The 19,509-nt window shown below is 41.7% G+C and overlaps 1 protein-coding gene across 8 annotated transcripts in view; it reads left to right on the forward strand.

Moving 5' to 3' along the window:
• LOC132391901 (leucine zipper putative tumor suppressor 3) overlaps window positions 1-19,509 on the forward strand; it is a 234,527-nt gene that overhangs the window by 127,962 nt on the left and 87,056 nt on the right. Inside the window, exon 1 of one of the 8 annotated variants that reach the window (XM_059965651.1) lies at window positions 1,933-2,143. The exons of the other annotated variants lie outside the window; for them this stretch is intronic. The gene's annotated coding sequence lies outside the window, so the exon portion shown is untranslated. Of the gene's footprint in view, window positions 1-1,932; window positions 2,144-19,509 lie in introns of those variants that run through there. 8 annotated transcript variants of the gene reach the window in all.

Below are 19,509 nucleotides of genomic sequence, written 5' to 3' on the forward strand. Positions count from 1 at the left end.
TTATTGAGATTATGGTTGATCTGTCTCTGACTTCTATAAATTAGACGAAGAGGTTCACGCTCAGTCATGTGTGCTCCATATTATTAGATGAATTAAAATTTTCTCAGAACACCAGTGTTGATTATTAGTTTATTAACATTTGCTGCGATTTCCCCCTCAAGCAGTTGGTATTTAACATCCGCTTCTTACTGAAGCATTCAGATCTGACAGCTTCCTTCTCAGTATAGCTCTATTAATCAAATGTACTTGTCCAAAAAGGATTTAGTGCTTATCCAGCATATAGGATGAATAAACTCTTCTCGTGCTTCGGACCAAAAAGAGTTTATTTGTTCAGTACCCCCATCTACAAGGGGTGATTGATAAGTTCGTGGCCTAAGGTAGAAGGAGTCAATTTCAGAAAACCTAGCGCATTTATTTTTTTAACATAGTCCCCTCCTACATTTACACACTTAGTCCAGCAGTTGTGGAGCATACGGATCTTGGACCTCCAGAAAGTGCCCACAGATGGGTGATTGATAAGTTTGTGGCCTAAGGTAGAAGGAGATGAGTTATTAACGTGCACGGAAGCAGAGCTCAGTATTGATTTTCCTTGGCTGTGCAGCAATGGTCTGAACAGTATAACCCGGATGTCTTGTAATGATCTCCATGCATTGTGGAAGGACCATCTCTCCCTTTTCATGCAGAGCAACTTGAGGCTATTCAGTCCATCATTTTGATGAAGGACCTATTGCAAGGTGAAGGTCAGAATCATCACTGTCTCCTTCAGTCAAAGTAAAATTTATTACCGAAGTACACATATGTTTCCATATATTACCTTGATTAATTTTCTTACTTGTATTTATAGAAGAATAGAGAAACACAATAGAATTTATGAAAAACAATGACTGACAAACAACCAATGTGCAAATAAAGAAATAATACTGAGAAGGTGAGTTGTAGAGTCATTGAAAGTGAGCCCATCAGTTATTATTTATTGAGGTACAGCACTAAGTAGCTCACTGGGTCCTGTCACTCATGAATCTTCTGATTTAATCCCAGCCTCTTCATGGGACAATTTACAATGACAAATCAGCCTACCAGTCGGTACGTCTTTGGACTGTGGGAGGAAACCTGAGCACTGGGGGTAAACCCACTCAGTCACAGGGAGAAAGTACAAACTCCTTACAGGCAGCGGCTGGTACTAAAAGCGATGTGCTATCCACTTTGCTATGGAAGCAGTTTAGCGTTGTGGCGACTGAAGTTATCCATGCCAATTCAGGAGTCTGATTGTGATGGGATACCAACCACTCCTGAACCTGGTGTATGGGACCTGAGGCCTCCTGTCCAATGGTAGTAGCAAGAAGAGAGCTTGGCCTGGATGGTTGGTTTACAATAGGAATTGTTATGTTTGTATCACATCATTCAATGAAGAGAAGGAAATGCTTTGCTCAATGTTTTCAATCTACTTGAGCTTCATTTTCTTGTATTTAAGAGGATTTTCAGCTCATTTGTTCTTAGAAGTTTAACGTATCCAGGAACAGTGACAATTTTAGTATTACCATTAGAAATGTTGCTTGGTCTGGCTTATGTTAAAATCACCAAAATACTGTTTGGATGGATATCCTGAGGTAAATTGCAGATTATGTATCTGACATATCTGATTGTAAATCCTTGGATGACATGGGGAAGACAGATAAATGAAGCTCAGCAGAAATTGATGGGGAATGCCAGGTTTCCCAAGACAGAGCAGATCATAATCCCATCTGTCCAGTCCTAGCTCCAGGTTAAAATTAGCATATGAACGTAAGCAGGTTATTTGTCTGTGAGTGAGTGAACAAGGCTGTGTGTCATTCATTCATCCGGCTTATCTATCCAAAGTTCAAAATAAATTTATTATCAAAGTACATACTGTATATGTTCTCATACACTACCCTGAGAATCATTTTCTTGCAGGCATTCACAGCAGAGCAAAGAAATACAGTGGTATCAATGGAAAACTACGCACAAAGTGATAAACAGCTAATGTGAAAAAGAAGACGAACAGTGCAAATACAAAATCTAAAATAAATAAATAAACAGACAGTAAATACAGTAATACTGTGAACATGATTTGTAGAATCCTTGGAAGTGAGTCCATAGGTTGTGGAATCAGTTCAGCATTGAGGTGAGTGAAGATATGTACACTGGGTCAGGAGCCTGGTGGTTGAAGGGAATAACTGTTCCTGATCTGGTGGTGTGGGAAGTGAGGTCCCTGAACATATTTCTGCAGAATTTCACTGCCGTAAAAGGAGAAGATACTGGTAGCACTCAGCAGGCCAATCAGCACCTGCGGAAAAAAAAACGGTTAATATTTCCGATCAAAGACCTGACAGAACTGTGAAAGAGACAAGTCAAGTTATTTGTAGGTTGGAGAAGAAATGGAGAGATGGAAATGACAGAGGGACTATCTGTACCAGGGTTGCTGTGGGGTTAAACTGAATAATGGTACCAAGTTAATTAAAAGAGCGAAGGAGCAAAACTCTTAAGCGGAAACATAAATTGTTTCTCTCTCCACGGATGCTGTCTGATCTGTTGAAAGTTTCTAGCATTTTCTGATTCTATTTCAGATTTCCAATATCTACATTTCCGTGATTTTCATTTGCTGGAGTAATTTTCACTGAGAATGGTATTTTAAAACAGATAACATTATACCTGCATTGCTTCCAATTCTCATTCTAACTCAATTTCGCTTGTCTCACAGTGCCAAGCTGCTGGTTTTATGTATCTTTCAACTGTCTTCTACATTACTGATAAGATTCAGCACATGGAATTGAACTCAGAAGTGAAATTCTGGGTTGAAGTGTGAGTTATTGCTCCTGGTCAAATATCTTTTATTAGCATTTTACATTTCAAAAATATAGGGTGATACATGATGTGTGGGTGATCCAATATTGCTTGTTCTGCACTAAATCTCAAGCATCAACTATTTTCTCTCCTGGATAATGAATAATGCAAAGCTATTTATATTTTTGCAAATACTGCGCAGGGAGTTACATCAAAGTTCGAAGTTAAAGGTTCAAAGTATTATCTAAGTATGTGTATGGCACCATATACTATTCTGAGATTCACTTTCTTGCAGGCATTCACATTAGAACAATGAAATACAAGAGAATCAATAAAAAATCTATGTACAAACAATCTTTGATAAACAATCAAATATCAGATGTAAAAAAACATTCTGGCACCCCACCAAGTTCATGGGGCCAGCAGACACCTATTTACACTGATATTGCATTTATCGAAGACAGAACTTTCACAAGTGCAAGTGGGTGGTGGGAGGATCAGTGAGTTGATGGATATTGGAGAGAGATCATTTTACAGGGGAATAGGGATCAAATATCAATGATCACATTTACATGCAGCAGGAATTTGCTGAGGTGTGTTGGTGTGCCATGCAACAAAAACCAGTGACATTCAACAACTATACAGATTGACTTAAAAATATAATTAAAAGGATGGATATTGAAAAAAAAAGAGCATATATTCATAAGTACCGGCGTGTAAACAGCATTATAAAAAAAGTGTGGGAAATGGGACTGAGATCATAGGATTGAATGTTTTCCTGCTGTGTATAAGGAAATAACAATAAATGTAAAATATAAGCACTGCTCAGACATGGCTAGACCTATATCCACCCTAAGCAGTTTTGTGTTACATTTATTTTGATTAGATTATTAACTCTGTTAACAAAACGCATTCCTCAGAATACATTTTATTATGTCAAGCACCACTGCAGAAGAACAGGTGACAAATGATACCTTGATAAACCAATGGTTGCTGCCTTCATTTGGTATGACAATATAAACGTTATGCGCTAAACAGTATTAGGACAATGCCTGTATAAACAGCTGCTCCCAGCACTAAAGCAGTTCAAGCATAGTGGAGTTAATCAACAAAATTATACTTCACTGAGAGATACCTGATAGCCTTGAAACTGCTTATGATATGACATAAAACAAGACTCTCCTTGATAGATCTGCTGGGACATTATCTGTATTTCTCAATGATACTACTGCCTCAAGTCCCAGTGCTTTCACTAATAATGATTACTTGGACAAGGCTTGTATTTTTCAATTTTGAATGGTATAAATCAGAAAAAAAAAATCCCTGGAGTCCAAGCTGAGAAATGTCTTTAAATCATTTTTACATATAAAACTGATGCAGGCAATAAAAGTCAGCCCTGCTGAATTTATATTTTGATTGGTAGCACTTTAAAAATGATTATAGATCTCAGAAGCCTATTGCCCAATCCCATTGGCTTGTGGAATGGACCAATGTGGTGTAAAAGTACAAACAAATAAATTTGTGGTAGGAATGGTGTCCACAATTACAGGATAAAAAACGGCAGGCGGATTTTTAACTCAGAAGTTAAGTGCCGAGTTGAAGCGTGAAGTGATAAATTTTATGAAATTAAACTAGGGCAGAACATACGCAGTGAAAGACAGGGCTCTGGGGAGTGTAATTTTGAACAAAGAGACCTTGAGGTACAAGTGCATAATTCCCAGAAAGTGGCAGCATAGATAGACAGATATGAGGAAGGGTAATAACACGCTTGCCTGCATCAATTGAGCCGACATGATGTTACAGTTGTACAAACCTTTGGTTAGGCTGCATTTATGGTATTTTGTGCATTTCTGGTTGCTACACTGTAGGAAGGTGTAGTGGTTAGCGTAACACTTTTACAGTGTCAATGACTGGGGTTCAATTCTGCTGTTCTTTGTAAAGAGTTTATAAATTCCCCTTGTGACCTCATGGGTTTCCTCCGGATCCTCCAGTTTCTAACGATGTTAGTGGGTTAGTAGGTTAATCAGTCACACGGGTGTATTTGCGCGGCACAGACTGTAAGAGCCTGTTACCACTCTGTATCTCGAAGTTAAAAAAAATAGACCAGAGACATCGCAGGAAAGATTCACAACAATGTTTCCTGGATTGAAGGGCCTGAGTTATAAAGAGTGATTAGATAGGCTGGAGTGAAAGAGGCCGGGAGGTAATGTGATAGAGACATATCAAATATTGAGGGGCAAAGGTAGGATTGATGATCAGTATCTGTTTCACATTGTATGGGCTGTCTTAAACTAGTGAGCATAAGTTTAAGGTGAGTGGCAAGTTGTTTAAAGGACTAATTTTTTTTGCACAAAGACTAGTTGGTTTCTGGAATGAGCTGCCAGAAGAGGTGGAGAAGACAGGAATAGTGACAACATTTAAGAGGCATCCGGACGGGAAGGCATAGCAGGATATGGAATTAATGCAGGCAAGCATGATTCATATCGATAGTGTTGATAGTCAGCATAGACCCAATGGGCCAAACAGCCTGCTTCTATGCGGTGCAACTTTATGGGAAGAGATGAGGAGGAATTTCTTTAGTCAGAAGCTGGTGAAGTGGTGAATCTGTGGAATTCATTGCCACAGATAGCTGTGGAAGCCAGGTCATTGGGTCTGTTTAGAGTGGAGGTTGATAGGTTCTTGAATAGTCAAAGTTGCGGGGAGAAGGCAGGAGAATGGGGATGAGAGGGTCAAATGGCCTAATTCTGCTCCTATTCCTTATGAGTCAAATAATATCAACTATAATATCAGTACAAGTGGTTTGAGATTTCCTCAAGCCTGGTTTCCTTCTCCTTCACTTGTTGCCGGACCTAATTATTCTTTTGATCTGTAAGGCCTCCCATCTTTCATTTCCGGTGAACTTGTGACAATCCAAAATTCTACTGCTCATGCCACAAAACTGCACCTATTATCCTATTACTACTATCTTGTTCCCTGTAATCTATTCTCCCACATTTCCAAAAGTTCAAAATTCAAAGTAAAATTTATTATCAGAGTACAAACATGTCACCACATACAATACTGAGATTCTTTTCCCTGTAGGCATACTTAGCAAAGCTATAGAGCAGTGACCGTAAACAGGATCTATAAACAACTGTGGAAATTCAAATATTAATAATTAACAGTAAATAACAAGCATGGAATAACGTGAAATGAAAGAGCATGAAATAAAAGAAAAAGAGTCGTTAACATGAGACTATTGGTTGCAGAAATAGAATGAGTGTCATTATCCCCTTAGTTCAAGAGCCTAATGGTTGAAGGGTAGTAACTGTTTTGAACCTGGTGGACTTTTCTATTGTTTTTCTGTTATTATTTTGTGGGTTGTGTTATTTATTATTCTATTGTGTTTCTTGGATTTACTGTGATTGCCGTGAGAAGTTGAATCTCAGGGTTGTATGTAGTGTATATATGTACTTTGGCCACTTTAATTTGAACTTTGAACTTAATCCCTGATTCTATCACTCATTTACACACTATAGGGAATATTTATAGTTCTTAACAGGCCCGTCGCTGGGTAGTGACCTTTGCACTTTATTTGTTTACCTGCACTGCATTTTCTCTGCAACGGTAACACTATTCTGATGAATGGTCTCAGCCTGAAATGCCAATTGTTTATTCCACTCAACTTTAGATACAGGAGCAGAATTAGGCCATTCAGCCCATTGAATCTGCTCTGCCATTCTATCATGGCTGACTTGGATCCCACTCAACCCCATACACCTGCCTTCTCACCATATCCCTTGATGCCCTGATCAATCAGGAAACGATCAACTTCCGTCTTAAATATACTAACGGATTTAGCCCCCACTGCAGTCTGTGGCAAAGCATTCCACAGGTTCACTACTCTCTGGCTAAAAAAAAGCCTCCTTACGTCTGTTCTAAATGATTGCCCCTAAATTCTGAGGCTGTGCTCTCTAGTTCTGGATAACCTGACCATAGGAAAGATCCTCTCCACATCCACCCTATCTAGTCCTTTCAACATTCACTAGGCATTCAATGAGTTCCCCATGCATTCTTCTAAATTCCAGTGAGTACAGTCTCAAATGCTCCTCATATGTTAACCCGTTCATTCCTGGAATCATTCTCATGCACCTCCTCTGGACTCTCTCTAATGATAACACATCATTTCCAAGATATGGGGCCCAAAACTGTTGACAGTACTCCAAGTGTAGCCTGACTAGAGTCTTACAAAGCCTCAGCATTATCTCCTTGCTTTTATATTCTATTCCCCTTGAAATAAATACCAGCATTGCATTTCCCTCTTTACCACAGACTCAACCTGTTGTGTTTACCACAAGTTAACCTTCTGGGAGTCTTGCACGAGGCCTCCTAAGATCCTTTCCACCTCTGATGTTTGAACCTTCTCCCCATTTAGATAATAGTCTGTATATATAGCATACATTTCCCAATGCTATATTCCATTCCCACTTTTTTGCCCATTCTTCCAATTTGTCTAAATCCTGCTGCAATTGCATTGCTTCTTCAACACTACCCCCTCCACTTATCTTTGTATCAGCTGCAAACTTTGCCACAAAGCCATCAATACCGTTATCCAGCAAACACGAGGAAATCTGCAGATGCTGGAAATTCAAACAACAACACACACAAAATGCTGGTGGAACACAGCAGGCCAGGCAGCATCTATAAGGAGAAGCACTGTCAATGTTTTGGGTCGAGACCCTTCGTCAGGACTAACAGAAAGGAGAGATACTAAGAGATTTGAAAGTAGTGGGAGGAGGGGGAAATGTGAAATGATAGGAGAAGACCGGAGGGGGTGGGATGAAGCTAAGAGCTGGAAAGGTGATTGGCAAAAGTGATACAGAGCTGGAGAAGGGAAAGGATCATGGGACGGGAGGCCTCAGGAGAAATAAAGGGAAGGGAAGCACCAGAGGGAGCACAATTCCTCTGTCTGTGCCGCATCTGCTCTCAGGATGAGGCTTTTCATTCCAGGACGAAGGAGATGTCTTCCTTTTTTAAACAAAGAGGCTTCCCTTCTTCCACCATCCACTCTGCTCTCAAACGCATCTCTCCCATTTCCCGCACATCTGCCCTCACCCCATCCGCCTGCCACCCCACTCGGGATAGGGTTCCCCTTGTCTTCACCTACCACCCCACAAGCCTCCAGGTCCAACGTATAATTCTCCGTAACTTCCGCCACCTCCAACGGGATCCCACTACCAAACACATCTTTCCCTCCACCCTCTTTCTGCTTTCCGCAGGGATTGCTTCCTACGCGACTCCCTTGTCCACTCGACCCCCCCCCCCCATCCCTTCCCACCAATCTCCCTCCTGGCACTTATCCTTGTAAGTGGAACAAGTGCTACACCTGCCCTTACACTTCCTTCCTCACCACCATTCAGGGCCCCTGACAGTCCTTCCAGGTGTGGTGACACTTCACCTGTGAGTCAGCTGGTGTGGTATACTGCGTCCGGTGCTCCCGGTGTGGCCTTTTATATATTGGTGAGACCTGACGCAGACTGGGAGACCGTTTTGCTGAACACCTATGCTCGGTCTGCCAGAGAAAGCAGGATCTCCCAGTGGCCATACATTTTAATTCCACGTCCCATTCCCATTCTGATATGTCTATCCATGGCCTCCTCTACTGTCAAAATGAATCCAAACTCAAGTTGGAGGAACAACACCTTATATACTAGCTGGGTAGCCTCCAACTTGATGGCATGAACATTGACTTCTCTAATTTCCGTTAATGCCCCTCCTCCCCTTCTTACCCCATCCCTGACATATTTAGTTGTTTTTTTCTCTCTTTCTCTGCCTATCACTCTGCCTGTTCTCCATCTCCCTCTGGTGCTTCTACCCCCCCCCCCCTTTCTTTCTCCCGAGCCCTCCCGTCCCATGATCCTTTCCCTTCTCCAGCTCTGTATCACTTTCACCAATCACCTTTCCAGCTCTTAGCTTCATCCCACCCCCTCCGGTCTTCTCCTATCATTTCGCATTTCCCCCTCCCCCCACTACTGTCAAATCTCTTACTATCTTTCCTTTCAGTTAGTCCTGACGAAGGGTCTCGGCCGAAATGTCGACAGTGCTTCTCCTTATAGATGCTGCCTGGCCTGCTGTGTTCCACCAGCATTTTGTGAATACTATTATCCAAGTCATTAGCACACAATGTGAAAAGTAGCAGACCCTTGACAGAAACCATGCTGACTTGGACTCATTTTATCATTAGTCCAAAACCTCATCCTTAGTACCAGATTCTAACACATTCCCAACCACTGGTGTTAGGCTAACTGGCCAATAATTTCCTTTCTTTTGCCTTCCTCCCTTCTTAAAAAGTGGAGTGACATTTGCAGTGTTTCAGTTCTCTGGGGCCATGCCAGAATCAAGTGATTCTTGAACGATCATGACCTATGCATCCATTATCTCTTCAGTAACCTCTCTCAGGACTCTGGGATGTAGTCCATCTGGTCCAGGTGACTTATCCACCTTAAGACTTTGGAGTTTGCCTAGCACTTTTTCCTGTGTAACACCAATGGCTCTCACTCCTCTGGCACGCTGCTAGTGCCTTCTACAGTGAAAGCAGATGCAAAGTACTCACTAAGTTCATCTGGCATTAAGTTCATCTTTCATAAACTTACTGAGTTGCTCCATTTTGTGTGTGTTGCCCAAGATTTCCTGCATCTGTGGAATCCCTTGTGTTTATATTCTGCATTCTGTTTTCATTTTTTACTACTTCAGTCTAATCGCAAGACCCTGTTGGATGTTGGCAATGTAAAATACTTTAAGCAGTTTCCCTTGTTTATCGACAGAAAAGATGGTGGGGGTAGCTGTGTGGCCTCAGTTATCACGAGGATTAGGCCTCAAGCCTTGGGCTTGCCTGTTGCATTAGTCCAGGAGAGGAGATGCTGGAGCAGGTGTAGTGCAGGGTCTTTGCTGGCCCCTCCCATCGGTGCTTCCCTCCAGTATTCGCTTGCTAGAAGATGAGCTGCATTGCATGTGTGGATATGTACATTTATCTTTGGGCTGCTGGGAACTGCTTGTCCTTGCCAATAACAACCATGCACCTTCAACTTACAACATCAGCCACCCAGGGGCTTGGGCTACATATATATTTTTGTGTGACTGTCTGTTTACTTCTATCATATTTGAGCTACATGTGCCTTGTGCTATGTATGACTGTTGGTATTGTGTTTTGCACCTTGGCCCCAGAGGAAAGCTGTTTCACTTGGCTGTCTTCATGTGAATGGTTGAATGATAATTAAATGTGAACTTGAACATGAGCTTGAGCTGTCCCACTGAGCCAGCTAGATAAACCACTGGATTTCACTACAGGCAAATGTAAATTCAGCCTTTATTAGACATAACCAGGAAGGAACAGCGTACAGACTGATGCAGTACACTGACCAGGCTAAATATTACCCAAAGGTTAAAACCAAAATAACTAATCAGAACATTACATTTTTGAAATGTTACACTAAACGTCCACTTTATTGGGTACAATGCAAATTAATGCAAATGTCTAATCAGCCAATCATTTGGCAGCAACTCAATGCATAAAAGCATGCAGACATGCTCAAAAGATTCAGTTGTTGTTCAGACCAAATGTCAGAATCGGGAAGAAACATAATTTCAGTGACTTTGACTGAAATTATTGTTGGTGCCAGATGGGGTGATTTCAGTGCAAAAAACCCCCCCAAAAATTATTCAGTGAGCAGCAGTTCTGTGGGTGAAAAAGCCTTGTTAATGAGTTAGGACACTGTCCAGACTGGTTCAGGCTGACAGGAAGGCAACATTAACTCAAATATCCACGTGTTACAACAGTGGTGTGCAGAAGGGCATCTCTGAACACAGAACACATCAAACCTTGAAGTGGATGGGCTACAGAGGCAGAACACCATGAATATACACTCATTGGCCATTTTATTAAGTAGAGGAGGTACCTAATAAAATGGCCATGGAGTGTAGGAAGGAACAGTGTAGTGCCTGGTGCTGTGCACTGTCCAGGCTAAATAATCCTCAGAGACAAAAACCAAAGCATCTATTCAGCACATTATGTTTCTGAAATGTTATATCTAATCCGGTCAGTTTGTTCCAAGCATTTATAAATAAAACTATACATGGAAGAATAGGCTGTTCTTCAAAAATAGAAATCCAAGCATTTTATTCTAAATTAACCCTTTTTTTTCTAAGATTTCAGTTTAGTGCAGCGTCTTTGCTGGCCCCAGCTGTTGGTGCTGCTTTCCAGTATTCGCTTGCTGGAAGATGAGCTACGTTGCATGTGTACGTTCATCTCTGGGCTGCCGGGAACTGCTTGTTCTTGCCAATAACACCTATGCACTTCTAGTGCCGCCATCTCTGTATATGTGCTTGGCTCCACTATCCACTCCACCGAGAGGAGGAGGTGTTCTTCTGGTCACCATACCATAGGAAGGGTGTGATTAGGCTAGGGAGGTTGCAGAAAAGATTGACAAGATGTTAAGGGTTTTTCTAGGACTGGAAGCTGTATGTTATGAGAAGAGACTGGTTAGGCTTGGACTGTTTTCCCTGGAACAAATGAGGTTGAAGTGTGACCGTACAGAGGGTTATAAATTGAGGAGGGTCACAGATAGGGAGGATCATTGGTGTTAAAGACACCTACAGTCTTTTATCCAGGGTCGACGATCTAGAGCAAAAGGGCACTGGTTTAGGGTGAGAGGGGAAAGATTGCAAGGGGATCTGAGGGGAAACTTTTTCTCACAGAGCAAGGTTAATGTGTGGAACTTGCAGCCAGAGGATGGTACAATGGCAACATTTTAAAAAGCACCTGGACAGGTACATGGATAAGAAAAGTCAAGAGAGATATGGGCAAAATGCTGTCAATGGAATTGGCTCTGGAAGACATCTTGTTTGCCCTGGATGAGCTGGGCCAAGCGGCCGGTTTCTATGCTGTTTAACCCTTGAGAGGCATTTCTTTCTCTTGGCCAAATCTCTCTACCCCAAGCCCTTTGCTTCAGCACCTCTGTCCCAATCACTCTATTGAGCCCTGAAGTGTGTGACGGCAGATAGCTCACTCCAGGGTTTGACATCCTAGAGTGATGGTGATGGGTTTAGTTTGGAGCTGTTGATATTACATGAAATTTAAGGAATGTTCTCCCTGATATGGTTATAAGCAGCACCCTGGAGATTCATGTCAACAGACTTGGCATTCCCAAGCTTAGTACACAACTCGTGTATCCCTAGAAGCTGAGAAACACGTGTGCTGAAGAGGTCGTTCAGTCCCTCATGTCCGTGCAAGCTGTAACAGATCTTCTGAGACCACTCCCACTTCCATGTTCTGCTAGGTGATGGCAGTTTACACCCGTTTGAAATTGGGTGTTTAAAAAGCAAACGTGAGGAAATCTGCAGATACTGGAAATTCAAGCAACACACACAAAGTTGGTGGAACACAGCAGGCTAGGCAGCATCTATAGGGAGAAGCACTGTCGACGTTTCGGGCCGAGATGTCGACAGTGCTTCTCCCTATAGGTGCTGCCTGGCCTGCTGTGTTCCACCAGCATTTTGTGTGTGTTGCTTGAAATTGGGTGTGGTGAGATTTCCTGCATGTGTTGTCACTCTGACAATGAATTTCAGACTCACACCACATATTTCCTCAATGCCTATCCAGTGGTTCCCCCCCAAAGTTACTCAAATCCGTGTCCTTAGAATATGATCCAAACAGTGTTTTTTTATGGTATGAAGCAATGCTGAGGCCCAGGTTAATAAAATGGAGTCATGAGTTCAAATCCCAGCTGGGGAATTTTAATCTTATTATCAACTATTGCATTGTTTACGAAAACCATTCTAATTCACTGATAGTGTGCACTCCACCATCTTTGCCTAATATGTCCAGTCTATGATTCTGCTCCTTGTGCAAAATCTTCACTCTTCGGCAGACCCTTGATGTCGAGGATGCCTCACTTCCACTCAGAATTGTGGGCTCTGAGCAAATTGGTGAGACCAACATGGAGATCACAGACTCTGGATGTGCTGTAGGAATGAACACGTGGGTAGTCAGGAGCAACAGCTCTGCCCTTATCTCTGTTAATATTCCTGTTGAGGTCAGTCAACTCCACACTGGAGGGGACTGGGAACTGGAACCTTCTCACCCAATGTCTGAGAGTCGCATTGCATGAACAGTTCACTCACTGACCTGCCCTGAGTGTTGTCTGCTGCTTTCTGCCCGTGACAGGCCCATTTAGAGTTTCTGCCTGTTTGGTAATGTTCCTATATTATACGTAATTGAAACTTGATTAGCAATAAATCAGTCTTTGTATTTACTTTTGGTTTATCATTAGGTAGTTAACCTCACAGAATAGTTAGTGAACTGAAAACTAGATACAATTGCAATGTTTAGGTATGTACGTGGTGGGCAGGATATTTCTGTGCTGCATAGTTCTGTGATTCAATGGTAAAACGCCGAAGATGGTAGAAATCTGATAGAAAACACTTTGAAATACTCAGTGGGTGAGACAACATCTTAAGAGGAAGAAACAGAATTATAAAGTAATTTGCATGAAGTATTACACATTCCTTTCTTGATTCTGCCATTAGTATGAGGGCCTGAAGACCCACACCTGAAGGCCCAAAGGCATCTTCTTCTCCACGGCCCTCAGGTTCTTTAACCAACCTGGAAAAGCCTAACACTGCCTCAGATAATATTTCTTTCTTCTCTCACTCAACTTGCACTAATTTTGATATAAATGATATTGCTTTTTTTATCATGTAAGCTACAGTATGTATAAGTTATGTTAATTTAAGTTTAGGTTATTTTTTTCTTTGTCATGTTCATAATATAATGTGCTGCCATTAGATTTCTGAATGGACATTGAACCCATGAACCCATGTACTTCACAACTTCTTTTCTCTTTTTGTGTGCTTATTTAATAAAATAGTAAAATACATTTTTGTTATTATGTGTTGCAATGTACTGCTGCCACATAACAACAAAATTCATAAATTTCATGATGTATGCTTGTGATATTAAACTGATTCTGATTCCGCTGCAATAAAAAGCTAATTTTCTTGGCATTTATGCCCTGTCTATGTATGTCCATGACAATGCATGAAATTAAAGTTAAACTTAATTGTCCTCCTCAGATGCTGCCTGATCCACTGAATATTTCCATAAATTACTATTTTATTTCAGTAGATCAGTGACCCTGTGTGACTGGCAACAGACTGACATACTAGAAACTTTTAACTAGACAGTGGTTCTTTGTGTGTGTGTGTGTGTAGTAGTAGTAGTAAGTAGGAAACAGAACATTCCTTGGCCTTAAATAAGCTTCCAATCTTCATCATCCCAACGTGGTGGGTTTTGGATTCATGTCTCATCACATCAGCATTAACACATGTTGAAACATACACTCAGTGGCCACATTATTAAGTACTCCTGTACACCTCATTAATGCAAATATTTAATCAGCCAATCAGGTAGTAGCAACTCAATACATAAAAATATGCGGACATGATCAAGAGGTTCAGTTGTTGTTGAGACCAAACATCAGAATGGGGAGAAAATATGATCTATGTGACTTTGACCATGGGATGATTATTGGTGCTAGATGGGGTGGTTTGAGTATTTCAGAAACTGCTGATCTCCTCAGGTTTTTACACACAAACCATCTCTGGAGTTTATAGAATGGTGGCAAGAAATAAAAAAAACCTTGTGAGTTGCAGTTCTGTGGGTGAGAATGCCTTGTTAATGGGAGAGGTCAGAGGAGAATAGCCAGACTGGTTCAAGCTGACAGGAAGGCAACAGTAAGTCAGATAACCACATGTTACAATAACAATGTGCAGGAGAGCATCTCTGAATGCACAACACAACAAACCTTGAAGTGGATGGGCTACAACAGCAGTAGACCACATGACACCATTGCAAATCTTGCACTTTCTCATCAGACATAACATTCCAACTTCTAACTACCCTCTGGAAGAAAAACTTCTTCCTCAAATCCCCTCCAGAACTCTTTCCCCTTATTTTAAATCCATAATCTCCGTTTTTGGTATGGGGAAAGTTTCTTTAGATTAGTGTTGCCTATGTCCTGATAGTTTTGCACACCCTGTCAGGCTTTCTCCTCTGTTTTCTCTGCTCTATGGACTATAAACTTCACAGGTTTAATTACAGGAAAATAACCTTACAGGAAAATAAGTGGAATGTTCCATCCGGGGGGGCTGGCAGTAGCCAAGGTCGCTGGAGACGAGGTTCACGAGAATGATCCTGGGAATGAAAGGGTTAACATATGACGAGCATTTGATAGCTCCTACTCGCTGGAGTTTAGAAGAATGGGGAGGGGAGATCTCATTGAAACCTATTGAATATTGAAAGGCCTACTTAGAGTGAATGTGGAAACGATGTTTCCTATGGTGAGGGAGTCTAGGACCAGAGAGCACAGCCTCAGAATAGAAGATCATCCCTTTCGAACAGAGGTGAGGAATATTTTCAGCCAGAGGATGGCAAATCTGTAGAATTCTTTACCAGAGGTGGCTGTGGAGGCCAAGCCTTTGGGCATACTTAAAGCAAAAGTTGATGGGTTAATAATTAGTAAGGGTGTCAAAGGTTATGGGGAAAAGGCAGGAGTTGAGAAGGATAATAAATTAGTCATGATGGAATGGCAGAGCAGGCTTGATGGGCTGAATGGCCTAATCTTGCTTATGATCCTGTAGCCCTCAGGTGGGAATACTTACTGGTCAACAGATAACAGATCTCACCATTTTGTTAAAGTGCCCAATGTGCCCAGGTAGCCTCTGACTGTTCACAGATTTGCATTGGCCTATTCTGTTGCCCAGAGGACTTTTAAAATGGGTGATTGATCTATTTTGAGTGTATTTTGGGCCTGATTTGTACTTCAATGGGCCAACACCAGGGTCTGCACACGAGGAAAGAGTTTTACCAAAGTCCAGATGGGTGCAAAGTTGTAAGGTGACATTCAGGGCTCACTTCATTGAGATGTTGGAAAAAAATTTGGAAAGACGAGTTGGATTAAAAAGATTGAAGAGACTAAAATGTAAATTAGATTTAGAAAAAGAAATTGTCGAACTGTAAGATTAAGATATTGGGAACGACTGGGCTATGAAGTAATTGAAATTGGCACTGAGTCTCAAAGGATGTGACATGGCCAAGACACACTAGCTTTAAATGACCAGTTTCATTGCAGTAGTTTACAGATAAAAATGTTTTAAGGATTAGCTTTATTTGTCACATTTACACCGGAACATCAAAACATACAGTGAAATGGTTTGTTTGCATCACACAGTCCGAGGGTGTGGCGGGGGCTGCTCACAAATGCTGCCACACTTCCGGCGTCAACATAGTATATCCACGACTTACTAACTGTAACATGTAGAATGTCTTTGGAATGTGGGGGAGACCCAGGCAGTCACAGGGAGAACGCACAACTCCTTACAATGAGCGGTGGTTGATCAGTGATCACTGGCGCTGTAAAGCGTTGTGTTAGTGGTTCTGCCACTGTGAAGGCTCCAGAATGCAAGGACCAGGAGCAGAGTGGAGATGTTCAGTGGCACAAATCATTGATTGTTGGGGAGAGTTTTGAAAGGGGGTTTGCTTGCAGTGTGTGGGAAATAGCTAGGAATGCTCTTCATCATGAAGGGAGTATTCTGACTGAAACTGGATCATTCTCCTGGCTTATCAGCTTGTCCCACTCCTTAGGTGCAGTGAAATGTGTTAATTGAGTGCAGCAGGGAAGCATCGAATGGCTGGCTTCATGAGTTCTTACTCCAGCCTTGACTAGCAACAAGCTCGGCTGTTCCCAACGGGGATCTGGGCTTTGACAGTTCCGGGTCAAACAACTGAGAGACAGACCCGATCCACGGTGCAGAATGGAGTAAAGGTGAGGGTTTCAACACAGTTCACGGTCAAAGTTGTGCCATGTTTGAAAAGTAATTGCAACCTCTTAGAATCTCTGAGTGTGTATTTCATTAATAAAGGGCGCTATGAAGACAATGTTCGTCAGGGCAGATTAATGGTTCAGTGATCACATTATACTGGTCTGTGGCTGTGAGTGGAAAATAGAAATAAAATATAGAAAACTGTTCTCGTGATGTCTGATTCCTATGTACTTGTGCTCCGTAACTTTACCAATTATCTTCCAGCCTCTGGAAACTCGAGCTTGTCCAAGACTTGAATCAGGACTTGTACCCAGTACTTTTGTGCCCACTGATTGAGATTATGTCCTGGAAACACTCAGAGGCTGAGTGTACTGGAATCTGCAGATACTGGAATCTGGACCAAAAAGAAAACAAACTGATGGAGGAATTCAGCAAGTCAATGTTTCGGATTGAGACTCTTGCACTGTCGAAGGGTCCAGATAAAGGGTCTTAACCCAAAACATTGACTATCCATTTCCTTCTACAGATGCTGCCTGACCTGCTAAGCTCCTCTTGTAGTTTCTAAGTAGGCTCCTGTCCTGGCTAAATATCCAGTCTAGCCGCCTTACTCTTTGTGTATTTCCGTACTCTAAACCATCTTTAACTAGGTAACCATCTCCAAGCCTAAAATTCTCTTCAATTTTTGTAGTCCTCCTTTTCTGATTTTTTTTTTATACTGCACCAACTGGTACATCTTTGGACTGTGGGAGGAAACCGGAGCATCCGGAAGAAACCCACACAGTTACAGGGAGGACATAGAAACTCCTTAGAGGCAGTGGTGGGAACTTTACCTGGGTCACTGCTACTGTAAAGCATTGTGCTAACCACAAAGCTACCGTTTTGTTGAACCCTGAGGTGTCGGTCATCAGGCTTTTGTACCTCTTGCCTGATGGCAACATTGAGAAGAGGGTTCTTAATGATGGATGTCTGCCTTCCTGAGTAATCACCTCTTGGTCCTGTCCTGGTGGTGGGAGAGCCGTACCCATGATTGAGTCTCTCATGTTCCTGTGCATTAGAATTTTCTTACCATAGCATTGTGCAACTGATCAGAATCCTTCCCACTGTACATCTGTAGAAGATTGTCAAAGTCTTCAGTGGTGTGCTGCATCTCCATAAACTTCTAAGAAAGTAGAGACACTGGAGCACCTGGTTTGTGGGGATTCTTCTATCATTGGTCACAAGGTAATGTTGCAGCTCTATAAAACCCTAGTTAGACCACACGGTATATTGTGTACAGTTCTGGTTTAGAGAGGGTGCTGAGGAGATTTACTAGAATGCCTTTGGATTAGAGAGCATATACTATGAGAAACGGTTGAATGAACCTTGGCTTTCCTCTTTGGAACAGGAGGAGGATGAGGGGTGACTTGATGTAGGCGTAACAAGATTATAAGAGGCATAGATTGAGTGGATAGCCAGAGACTTTTTCCCTGTGTGGAAATGACTAATACCAGGGGGCATACTTTTAAGTTGATTAGAGAGAAGTATCAGGGTGATGTCACCAGTATTTTTTTTTTACACAGAGTGGTGAGTGCATGGAACACCTTGCCAGAGTCGGTGGTGGAAGGAGATACATTATGGACATTTAAGAACTGCTTAGAGAGGCACGTGGATGACAGAAAAATGAAGGGCTATGTAGGAGGGAAGGATTAGGTTGACCTTGGAGTAGATTAAAAGGTCAGCACAACATAATCTGCCGAAGGCCCTGTACTATTCTGTAATCACAGAATCGCAGAAGATCTACAACACAGTAGGAAACCATTTGGTCCATCATATTTTCAGAGAACTGCCAAGCTTAATCCAATCTTCTGCTCTATGTCCTTATCCTGTGGGTCACAGCTCTTCAGATAGACATCAGGTAGTTTGTAATGAAGATCTCAGCATCTACCATGCACTCACAGAGAGTTTGACAATGCTCACCGTCCCCTGGGTGAAAGAAGTCTCTTATCTCTCTTCCATTGAGACTTTGATCAATTACAGAGAATCCCTGGGTTATGTAAGGGTTCCATTCCTGAAAACTGTCTACAGTCAATGTCTCTGTAAGCATAAATGTCTGTTTTCTAAAGTAACCCAGATCATACTGTACCACATACATATATAATTATTTCATTTCATTAAGTAACACTACCCATAATTATACTACTGGGCATATATACACTCCAGTCATTAACACTTTATTATTGTCATAACTAGTCTGAAAAATGCTCTAAAATGGTATGGGAGAATATGTATAAAGTCAGATAATTTGTAACCTAGGGAGTCTCTGTACTTTAAATCTCAATGCTTGAATTTTGACCTCCATCCAAGGGCAATATGTCCTTTCAGGCTGCTCATAATTTCCATGCAGTTCATGGTTTTATGCATCTTAATTAAATCTTCTTTAGCCCTCCATGGTTCCAAAGAAAACAACCTCGGTCTATCCCATCTTTCCTCATAACTACAATTTTCTAGTCTTGCCAACATTTGTGTAAACATCTCCAATACAATATTTCCTTTGTTATACCCAGACTATATGATGTACTCAGACCATGTTGTAACATGTGCTCTAGCACAAACTCGCTGCATTTGCATCTTCTATCTCTGCTCATAAAGGATTCTATCTGTTCCACTGCCTACAAAGATTGATAGAGATCCATTTCTTCCTTCACACTTCTTGATAACCTCCCTGTCACTGGAAAATCTCTTGTCTTGGAAACAGATCAGCAAGCAGCTACATTAACTAGAGTTACATTGCTAGGCTTCTGTTTATTTTTGCATGGTTCTGCATTGGAAGGCAGTGAGGATATGTTCAGTGAACTGTCAGCATAAGGCCCT

This window comes from Hypanus sabinus, chromosome 3 (assembly GCF_030144855.1).
Source record: "Hypanus sabinus isolate sHypSab1 chromosome 3, sHypSab1.hap1, whole genome shotgun sequence".
Classification (NCBI taxonomy): Eukaryota; Metazoa; Chordata; class Chondrichthyes; order Myliobatiformes; family Dasyatidae; genus Hypanus; species Hypanus sabinus.